We start from the raw sequence: 11,174 nt of genomic DNA, 5'->3' as shown, positions 1-11,174 counted from the left end.
TCAAGATGAAAGGGACGTATTGGTAAGTGTTGTGAAATGGGTACATTGAACAGGTATGTACTTAACCCTCGGGTTGAAAAATCGATATAACAACAATATGGTAAGATGATAAATGAAAATGTGATATGAATGTCTTGGTGATGATTATGCAAATGATGTTTTATGTTTGCTTATATGGTTATGTTACTTGATATTTGCATGTGAACTTATTAAGCATTTATGCTTACTCCTCCTTTTCATTCCTTGTAGTTTTGACAAGCCATTTCGAAATCGAGGAACGGTCGGAGGCTCGCTCACACTATCCGTATACCATCTTGGCTTAATGGCTTGTATATTTTGAGTATGGCATGTATAGCATTATAATCATTTTGTATATATGGTCTTATGATATGGTTATTGAGTGGTATGGAAATGCTTGGTAATGATTAGCCATTGGAATGGCTAATCATGATCATATTTGGTGTTATGTATGTCAAATTACTAGCTAATCCATGGAAAACCATGAAATAGGTAAAATTTACCATAAAATAGATTCAGACAAAGTAGTAACGTGAATTTGAAAAATCACTAAAAATAGTAGAAATGGAATTAAATAATGAATAAGTTATGGAATCGAAGCTTGATGAGTCTATTTTCATATGGAAAAAGCGAAAGCAGTATATGAGCTAATGAGATGTTTAAATTTTTGTGAAATAGGGCCGAGCGATTTGGATCCCTGTTCAAACTTTGGAAATTCACCATAAATTTTACAAAGATAATTAGAAGTCATGCTTTATATGTACAGATTCATTATTGAGTCTAGTTTTATTATAGACAAACTTCATAGTTATTGAAGCTCTATACATGGAGATATCTGATTAAGTAATACACAGAGGTCGAGTAGTCGAACCACGAAATAGGGAGAATTTAACTAATAAACTGTACTAATTGGCCCAACCAAAATTCTAGAAAAAATTACTAGATAGATATATGAGTCTAGTTTCAGGAAACATTTACGAATTGGATTTGAGTTTTGGAACTCAAGATATGATTTTTAAAGAGACTATGATGCAGTTAGTCGACTTTGTGCGAAATTTTAAAATGAATTGTATGAGCTGTTTAAGTAATGAATTAAGTCCGTTAACACCTCGTGTTCGACTCCGGCAACGGTCTCGGGTACGGGGCATTACAGATTTATTATTTAATTTAGTGAATTCGATGCTCTTAATCCTTTAATTTCATGTTTTTTTACTTAGGAGAGCATAAGGGAACAAAAGGAGTAGAAAACTGGCCAAAAACGGACAAAACAGGCTAATTTAAAGATCCACATGGCCTGAGCACATGCCCGTGTGAGACACATGGGCTAGCCACATGCCCATGTGGTAGCCCATGTTGATATCACTCTTGGTTTCCCAAACACAAGAAAAAAGCCAATTTTTAGGGTTTCTGAGCATTCTAAAGTCTATATAAACACATTAGAAGTAAACCTAAAAAGACATAGAGTAGAAAGCAGAAATTAATCGAAGAAAGTCATTGGAATCATCTCAGAAGCAGATCCACTTCAAGACTGAAGATCTCCATTCAATTTCTCTCGAAGTTTTTGGGTTTCTTTATGTTTTATTATTTCCCTATTTTTGAGATGTTTTCCTATTACATTATGAACTAAACTTCCTAAATACCTAGGGAGGATGAAACCTATGATGGATGTTATTATTTAATTATCTGAAACACACGATAAATACTTGTTCTTGTTCTTAATTATGTGTTCTTCATCCTTGCCTTAATATTTTTAGGATATTAATCCAAGTTTGATGTGTTTATTTAGTGGAGCAAAAGTCCCTGTTTAAGAGTAAATCTAGCATAATTAAGCAGAGTTGCATGCAATCCTAGAAATAGGACGACATAAATCTGCCGGATTAGAGTCAAATCTATTAAGGGAATCCATAGTTCAAGTTAATGTGACGATAGGGGTTTTAATTAGAAAGAGATTTCAATTAATCAACCTAGAGTCAGTTGTTCTTAGTCTCGAAAGAGATATTAACATAATTTAGGGATTTCTACGGATCAAAACAAGTGAATAAATCCTTTAATTTAGAATCAGAATAATAAGTGAAGTCTAGGTGGGTTCTTCCTTGGGTATTGTCTTTATCATTGGTTTATTCGATTATTTCCATCACTTTCTGTCGCATTCATAGTTAATTAGTTTAATTTTATATTAAAACAAATCCTTTTAATTATAGGCTAAATAATAGAAAGATAGCTATTACTAGTACTTTTAGTCCCCGTGGATACGATATTCCGGACTCACCATAGCTATACTACTAATCGATAGGTGTCTTTGCCTTTGTCGAAATATTAGTTAGTTTCGTGATCCATCACTTACTAAGCTTTCAAAGCTTACTCTGTGTGTATTTCCTATGTCTATAGAGTTTCAGAGACTTGCTCGAGTTGGAAGTTGTAGGAGATTTCATCACACTATTCGGTTATCGCTTCTGTAACACCCCGCGCCTGAGACCGTTGCCGGAGTCGAACACGAGGTGTTAACGAACTTAATTCATTTATTTACACAGTTCATTTAAAAATTTCCAGACAAGCTGGCTAACTGCATCACTGTCAACTTAAAAATCATATCTCGAGTTCCAAAACTCGAAAACTGATTCCGTGAATTTTCCCTGAAACTAGACTCATATATCCATCTAAAGATTTTTTTCTAGAATTTTTGGTCAGGCCAATTAGTACAGTTTATTAGTTAAAGTCTCCCCTGTTTCAGGGTTCGACTACTCTGACCTTCATGCATTATGACTTAGATATCTCCCTGTACAGAGCTTCAATACTTATTCCGTTTGTTTCTAATGAAACTACACTCAAAAAGGAATCTATACATATAAAGCATGACTTCTAATAATCTCTGGTTAATTTATGGTAAATTTTAAAATTCAGAACAGGGGATCCAGAAAATGCTCTGGCCCTGTTTCACGAAATCTTAAACATCTCATAAAATAAGGCTCATATGGTCATTTTGTTTCTTTCATATGAAAATAGACTCATCAAGATTCGATTAAATAATTTATTCACTATTTAATTCCATTTCAACTATTTTTAGTGATTTTTCAAACTTACGTCACTGTTGCTGTCAGCATCTATTTTAAGGTAAATTTTACCTATTTCATAATTTTCCATAAATCAAATAGAAAATTGACATACATTATTATCAAGGGTAATCCCGATTAGCCATGACGTACGTAGCACCAATAGGACCATGATTGGCCATTCCAATGGCTAGTCATTACCAAACATTTCCACACCACTTAATAACCATATCACAAGACCATAATGTTATACTTCAAAATATACGAGCCATTTTCGCATGGCTATACGAATACACATTACCAAAGGGTACTTAATTAACAACAAGGGTCAGCCCTATACATGCCATTTTCAAAATTGAACTAAAAGAGTACCAAAAAGTGGCTTAGATAGTGTGGATGACTTGACTTTGACACTCCGAGTCCGATGGTGACGAACAAAATCTATAAAGCAGAAAATCAAATAATGAGTAAGCATTTTAATGCTTAGTAAGTTCAAGTAATGAAATTATTTACGACTAAAGTATAGCGTTCATATGACTAAATGAATAATTGCATATATGCATGTTCTCAAAAATCATACTTACTTCACGCTTCAACCATTATATTCATACACAGGGAATCAAACCTAACTAGAGGTCGGAAGTTCGTTAATCAATTGAGCGAATACTATTTAAAAGGAATCAACCTTTCCGATGCATATACGAAACATACCTTATCGTTTGGATTTTATGAGCGTATTAATTGAAATTATTACAGCAAGATCACTCACTTCCAAACTCAAGTGCTTTGGATTTAGCGGATATAGCAACTCGACAGATGCCTTGGTCTTAGCCGGATATAGTCAATAGCACAAAAGCCTTGGGACTTAGCCGGATATAATCACTAGCACAAATACCTTGGGACTTAGCCGGATATAATCAATAGCACAAATGCCTTGGGACTTAGCCGGATATAATCACTAGCATAAATGCCCTCGGGACTTAACACGGATATCATTCGAATACTCATGCACATATATCAATAAATCATGACACATCCATATTTCATTTTCATTACTAAAGCTCAAACACAAGACACTTATCAAACCTTACCAATTTCGGCTCAATAGCCACATACAAAGAGCATGATTTTGAGTGGCTTTCTAACACGATCTCTATACACATTATTTTTGTCATAAGTATAAACTAATCACCTCAATATATAATTCAAGTGGAATCATTATATCTCCGTTTATTCGTTATGCTTATATGACATGACTTAATAAAATCATAAACTAAGTTTCATTACTCAAGACTTACCTCGGACGTTGTCGAACGACTTCAACGGCTATTCGATTACTTTTTCCTTTCCTTATCTGAAATTGCCCCCTATGCTCTTGAGCTTAAGTTCAACAAATTTTAAACTAGTCATTAATCGACTATTCAAGTATTACTTTTAGAATATAATACATATAGATTCGACTTTCACACATATAGATTATAGTAAGCTTTATAAAAAATCAATAAATAATTCATTAGCTAATTTTCATTAATGTTTACAATATAATTACAATTTCCTATAAGTGACTTCACGAGCAACAGTCACTAAATTTTTATAACTGAGCTACTGAAACTCCAAATCAATTGCCATAAATTTTTCTTTACAGAAGACTCATTTATCTATTATCTATAAAATTTTCAAAATTTTTAGTTTAGCCCAACAATAACAGATTTTTCTTAAATTTCACCTGTTTCCTTTGTTTGACTAAATGACTACTCTTCACTACTGAATCAAATTTCTCATTGTACAGAATTCAAAATATGTTCTCTTTTCTTTCATTTTGAAACCAGACTCGTTAAGGAGTCTAAGCATATAAATTTTATCTTAGGGCCATTTTGTACAATTTATACTGATTTTATAAAAAGCGAGCAGGGAATCTAGTAGTCATTTTGACTCAGCCCCACAATACTTCAAATATCTCAAGATCAGTAACTCTTTTGTTTTTATAGTTTCTTTTGTAAGAAACTAGACTCTTCAAGCTTTAATGACATGATTTATTCAGCTTCTAACTCAGCTCTTACAAATTATGACGATTTTCCAAATTCACCTTACTGCTGCTGTCCCCAAGCAGATTATTACCAAATCAAATACTAACATTTGCATTTCACCTTAATAGCTAGCTTAGCAAACCTTAATTTAACATATAATTGTTCATAACACAATTAAAGCATCCTCTCCATTCCATCAATTCAGAACACATACATTACCCAATAATATCCAAAATCATATTCGGCCTTAGTACACAACTTGTTAGCCGATTTTTCTCCATTTAGCAACTAATGCACATATGTGCTCATTTGTTAGACTCTACTTCACCTAACTACCATTTTCTTTTTCATCCAAATAACATGAACAACAACCATTTCTTGAACATTTTCTCTTCAACAATTCTTCATAAAACATAAAGACTATAACCCAATCTTATCCTTTAATAACTAAAACCGAATGCTCAAGACACCGCACCATTTCAAATTTTGGTCATGGGTTAAGCAAAGAACTTAAGAACTAACTCAAAATATACTAAAATTTCAAGAATTAGCATGAACTACTCACCTTATTTTGAGTTCAAGATCACCGAATGCTCTTGTTCTTTTCTTTCTTTAGAATCGGCTAGGAAGAAACATGGATGAAGACTTTGTTTCTTTCACCCATTTTCTTCCTTTAATTATCATTTCTTTATTTTATTACATCATCCATACTAATATGGCATCTAGCTAATTAAAGTTAATAGAAAATTCACATTTGATTATATAATTTGTAGCATGGCCGGCCACTACCTATAGTTTGGCTAATTTGACATGCAAGTACAAGCACTTTCCCACATACATTAATAGGCCACTTTAGCATTTGCCTAGCATATTTCTAAATTGTCTCACATAAGTCCCTACTAATAAATTTCACATATACTTACCAAATTAAAGTATGAAACTTCCACACATTCATATTCACATATAATAAGCATCAAATATGACGGTTAATTATTTTTATGACTCAGTTTTGTGGTCCCGAATCCACTTTCCGACTAGGGTCACATTAGGGCTGTCACAGCTTCAGTAAATAAAAGCTTTGAGTTTTGGTTATGTGGCATGTTAGGATAGTTTTGAGATGGTTCATTTTCATTTGCGTATATATAGCCATGCGAAAATGGCTTAATCATGATGCTAATATTGTGTATATTAGGTTATGTATTAAAATCATTTTGAGAAGTATGTTTCATGGTTTATATGTATGGTGTAATTGGTTATATGATTCGGATTGAACGTTGAGGTAAATATTGGATGTATTTTTGACTTATGGTTCATATTCCTATAGGTAAAATGATGAGCATAACATTGATGGTGCATTAGTTATTTGAACACAGTCTGAAATGGAGAATAATGTGATATGTTTTGAGATATATATATATATATATGGCCAAGTGAAATGGTCATTTTGGTATGTTCTTGGTTGAGAATTTGGTAATGTTTGACATGTGATTTTGGTATGTATTGGTATAGAGAATAAACATGAAATTGGTTGATGATATTATGGATTGATTGATATATGTTTAGAGTTGAATTTGGCTAAAAATGTTGCATATATGATGCCTGATTTCGGACTTGTAGGGAGGACCCAAATGGGGGGCAAATTAGCCTTATGAATGGCCTATAATTGACTACACGGTTGAGCACACAGGCATGTCTCGACCATGTCCTTAGATGTTTAGTTTCGAATCATGTTAGACTCGCACATGGGCAAACACACGGGCGTATGACAGGCAGTGTGACCCAAGTCATTGTTGCACACGAGCTAAGTCATGGTCTAAGGCACGGCTGTGTGAGACACACGGCCAAGCCATACGGGCGTGTGCCCCTGTTTGAAGAAAAATTTTCTAAGTTTCGTAAATAAATTTTGTATGTGTTCGGTTTAGTCCCGACCCCTTCCTAATACATGCTCAAGGTCTTGTTGACCTAAAAAAGGGACTATATGATGATATTTGACTATGATATAACGATGTATAATTTATGATTGTGAAGTGGTTGCGAAATGTTTCGATATATCTGGTAATACCTCTTAACCCTAATCCGGCAAGGGATACAAGTTAGGGGTGTTACATTTCGTTGGTATCAGAGCTATAGTTTTGTCTATTCTAGGACTAACATAGCTAATGTGAGTTTAGCTATACATGCCATATTTAACCTGCAATAGTGTGATATCTCCCGACTCTGACGAAAATTCTTTTGATGAGATAGACAAGTTTTCCAATCGATCTAATTTTGATAGTACGAAATGTGTACTCAAATGTTTGAATGGAAAGGTGTTGATTATGAGTTGAAACTCATAAAGGTATGGATCAAAGAGTATGTCATTTTGTTATTGATAAATGTTATAATTATATGAGCATATGAGTTATGATATTTGGATTATGATTATTATATGAAATGCTTTGATCGTGAATTAGTGATTTGAGTTGGCATATGAACTATGTCTTAAGAACAAAAGTGATAAAAATAAATGTTTTATTAAATGTTTTGACAATGTGAAATTAGAAATGAACTGACTATTTGTGATAGTATGTGTTAAGTGCATGTATGATAGAGCTAAATTTGAGGCTTTACTACCCTAACCCCCTTATTAGTAAAATGTTACTATGAAATCTTTAAGATTTTGGGTCGAATAAGCTTATGAGTGTGGAGTTACAGAGATTTGTATATGAAAGACTACTAATGTATTCAGAAAAGAGAATGAACCAGCAAATGAAGATAGTATTAAAGGAGATATTGAAAAGTTCTGAAACTATTCAAATTATGCAAAGTCACTCTTATAGGAGAAATTAACTCCGATTAAATTACCTAATTAGGTTTGCTATCTAAGGAAAAAATTAGCTAGTAGCTTTTCTGAATTAACTTCTGTTAGTGAAGGGATAATGTGAAAATTTCTGATGACAGAATTAGACAGTTGAATGATGATTGAATTGTATTGATGCCTGAGTGCAATGATTATAGTAAGGTAGTTACTATGATTCCTTCTAGGCATTCTATGCGTACATTTATCCTCAGAAGTATATGTGACTGTTTAGTTTTAGAAAGAATTCTTATCGTATGAGAACGTTAGCTAAACATATCCATAGATGAAAGTATCGTTGGTCTGTTTGGGTTATATTCGACATTGCAATGTCTTTTTGTAACAGCCTGATTTTGGCGTCTAGTCAGAATAGTGGTCTTGAGACCAAAAATTCAAAGTTAGAGAAATTATTTTATTATTAATATAGATTCATAGCATGTTTATATTAGTGCATGAAAAATTTGGTGAGCTAATTTTAACTTTTGTGAGCCCAATTGCGAAAAATGACTAAATTGCATAAAGTACAAAAGTCCTAATTTGATAGCTAAAGGTGTTATTTTATTAGAGAATCAAATTTGAGGGATTTTAAAGGGCAATTAGACCCTTTTAAAGGAGCATAGCCGGCCATAGAGTCAAAGAGGAGACAAAATTTTAAAATTTGGTGGGTTAGGTGGCTTATTTTGACCAAAAATAGAAATAGATAAAAGAAGGATGATATCATCCCTTTTCATCTTCTTCCTCCATCGAAATTTTCAACAAATAATGGGGTTTTAAGAGCTTAAAATTTCAGCAACTTTAAGCCTTCACAAGTAAGTGATCCTAATGCCTTTTCTTAAATATTTTTGTAACTTTTGAGATCCTTGAAGCATGAGTTTTCAAATGAGGGTACTATTTTGCGAAATGATTAAGAGTCTAGGGTTTTTCCATGAAAGGATTTGTGATGTTCACTAAGTTTTTATGGAAGAAAATGAGTCTTGGGTGTCTTATAAACAACTTTTGTGAAAGGTGTTAGCATGAAAACACCTAATAGGAGTAACGTGCATAAGTTGTAAAATTGATAATAAATGTGTGAAATAGTGAGAATTTGGTGTTGCGATAAGAGTCAAAGAGATTCAGCTAGTCTTGAGAAATAAAGAAATTCGATAAAAGTCAATTTTCGGGCTGAGGGGTAAAATAGTCATTTTGTAAAAGTCTAAGGGAAAAATGGTCATTTAACCCAATTGTGAATTGTTGAGTGCTTAGGTTGATAAAGTGGCTTAATAAGTGCATTTTCTTATTATAGATCAAGAAATACTGAAACTGAGCCTAGACCGAGGGAAAGCTAAGCAAATCTACTAAATCGACTAATCGCCACATTTTGTAATCGAGCTAAGCTGTATGTAAATTGTAACACCCCAAACCTGGCCTAGAAGTTAGGCCCAAATCTGGCATGTCACATTGAAGTGTTTTTCAAAAACCATGTTCTCATTGAAAACCTTTCTTACTACTCAAAACCTCTGGCCATTTTAAAACTTGTGAAACATTAATTCCCTTAAAACCTTACTTGCTACGGAAGCTTACTTTTAAAAAGTTACGAAAATGAGATATTTGAAAACCAGTTGTTGTTTTGGAAAACCGTGCCCTACTTATAACAGATATTAAGCATACTAAATAAATTTCCCAAATAAAAGGTTAAGAAAATAAAGAGGCCTTAATACAACCCAAGTAAAAAACCAAAGTGCCTAACTAAATAAACGAAATAGAAAAACATGTGCAGTTGTGTGGTCGTCTCCAAGTCCCTCTGCGACACCGATCCACTTAACTCTGGGGATTACCTGCACAGGTAATAAATGGGGTGAGTTTACGAAACCTCGGTGTGTAATCCCCTTACTAGAGTAACAGTCAGTAAACAGATAGAATTCAAAATCAGTCTAGGCTAGAGCCCATTATAGTAATAGTGCAGTCCAGTTCAGATCATACGTGGGCCGAAGCCTGTTACAATATCATTTGGGTCATAGCCCATAACAGAATCAATCGGGCCCAGCCCATCTTAGCCTCAGTTGGGCCGAAGCCTACATCACAATAATATCATAATAATATCATACATGCAATGCTGTGCAACCCACCTCAATAATCCAACCGCTACACACCAACTCCGTCCCCTAGTAAACATCATGTAGGGATATAAATATTGACCCACCCATCCGATACACATCAGTGGTAGCCTGGTTGTAGTACTACCTTCATTGCAGCAAGCTACTAATCAAATATTAGGCTTAATTGCCATCGGTGGATCCACGGTCATCAAGCAACCATGCGATCCTCATATACTTCCTCCGTTCCATAATTCCCAACCTATGCAATATGTCGTGTATATCATGCTCAATCATCACACGTGTATGCAGAATGGCCATACTCAGTAACAGTCTTTTAAAAATATATTAAGAGCATATCAGTCATACAACCACAGTCAAGTCAATTAAAACGTAGTCATACATTCATAATCAAATCAGTCAAATTTGAAGTCTAAGTTGGTCATTTACCCTCAAGGGCAAAACAGTTATTTTACCCTATAGGGATATGTCGGTCATTTTACACTATAAGGGTATTTCGGTAATTTTACACTACAAGGATATTTCGATAATTTTACAAATCAGGAATGTTTCAGTAATTTTACAAATCGAGGGTATTTCAGTAATTTTACAAATCGAGGGTATTTCGATAATTTTACAAATCGAGGGTGTTTTGGTAATTTTACAAATTGGGGGTATTTTAGTAATTTTACAAATTGAGGGTATTTTAGTAATTTCACAATCGAGGGTATTTTGATAATTTTACAAATGAGGGTATTTCGGTAATTTTACAAATCGAGGGTGTTTCGGTAATTTCAAAAATTAGGGGTATTTCAATAATTTTACAAATCGAGGGCATTTCAGTAATTTCTCTTTATTATAGGTTTATTACTTACCTTGGCCCATTAATAAGTCCTCGTTGGCTAAAGTGAACAGATACTATGCACCAGGTAGGATTCCAGAGAAAAGAAGGTGATTCATTAAGACCACTTAAGTACCAAGCTCTCCCTAGATCCAATCCTAGACATGCATATACCCATTGCCACACCTTAACCTTATGACTCGTCCACGGTCGCAATTAATTAATTGTTTAAGTTTTATGTCTGCTTGAGTAGTTACCAAAAACTAGGTCCACAACCCTTTACTAGACACTAACAGATCCACACTTATTCATTTGGCCCCTTTAGGCCTA

Source organism: Gossypium arboreum, chromosome 3 (genome assembly GCF_025698485.1).
Source record: "Gossypium arboreum isolate Shixiya-1 chromosome 3, ASM2569848v2, whole genome shotgun sequence".
Lineage (NCBI taxonomy): Eukaryota > Viridiplantae > Streptophyta > Magnoliopsida > Malvales > Malvaceae > Gossypium > Gossypium arboreum.
Note: the sequence above shows the minus strand (reverse complement) of the source record.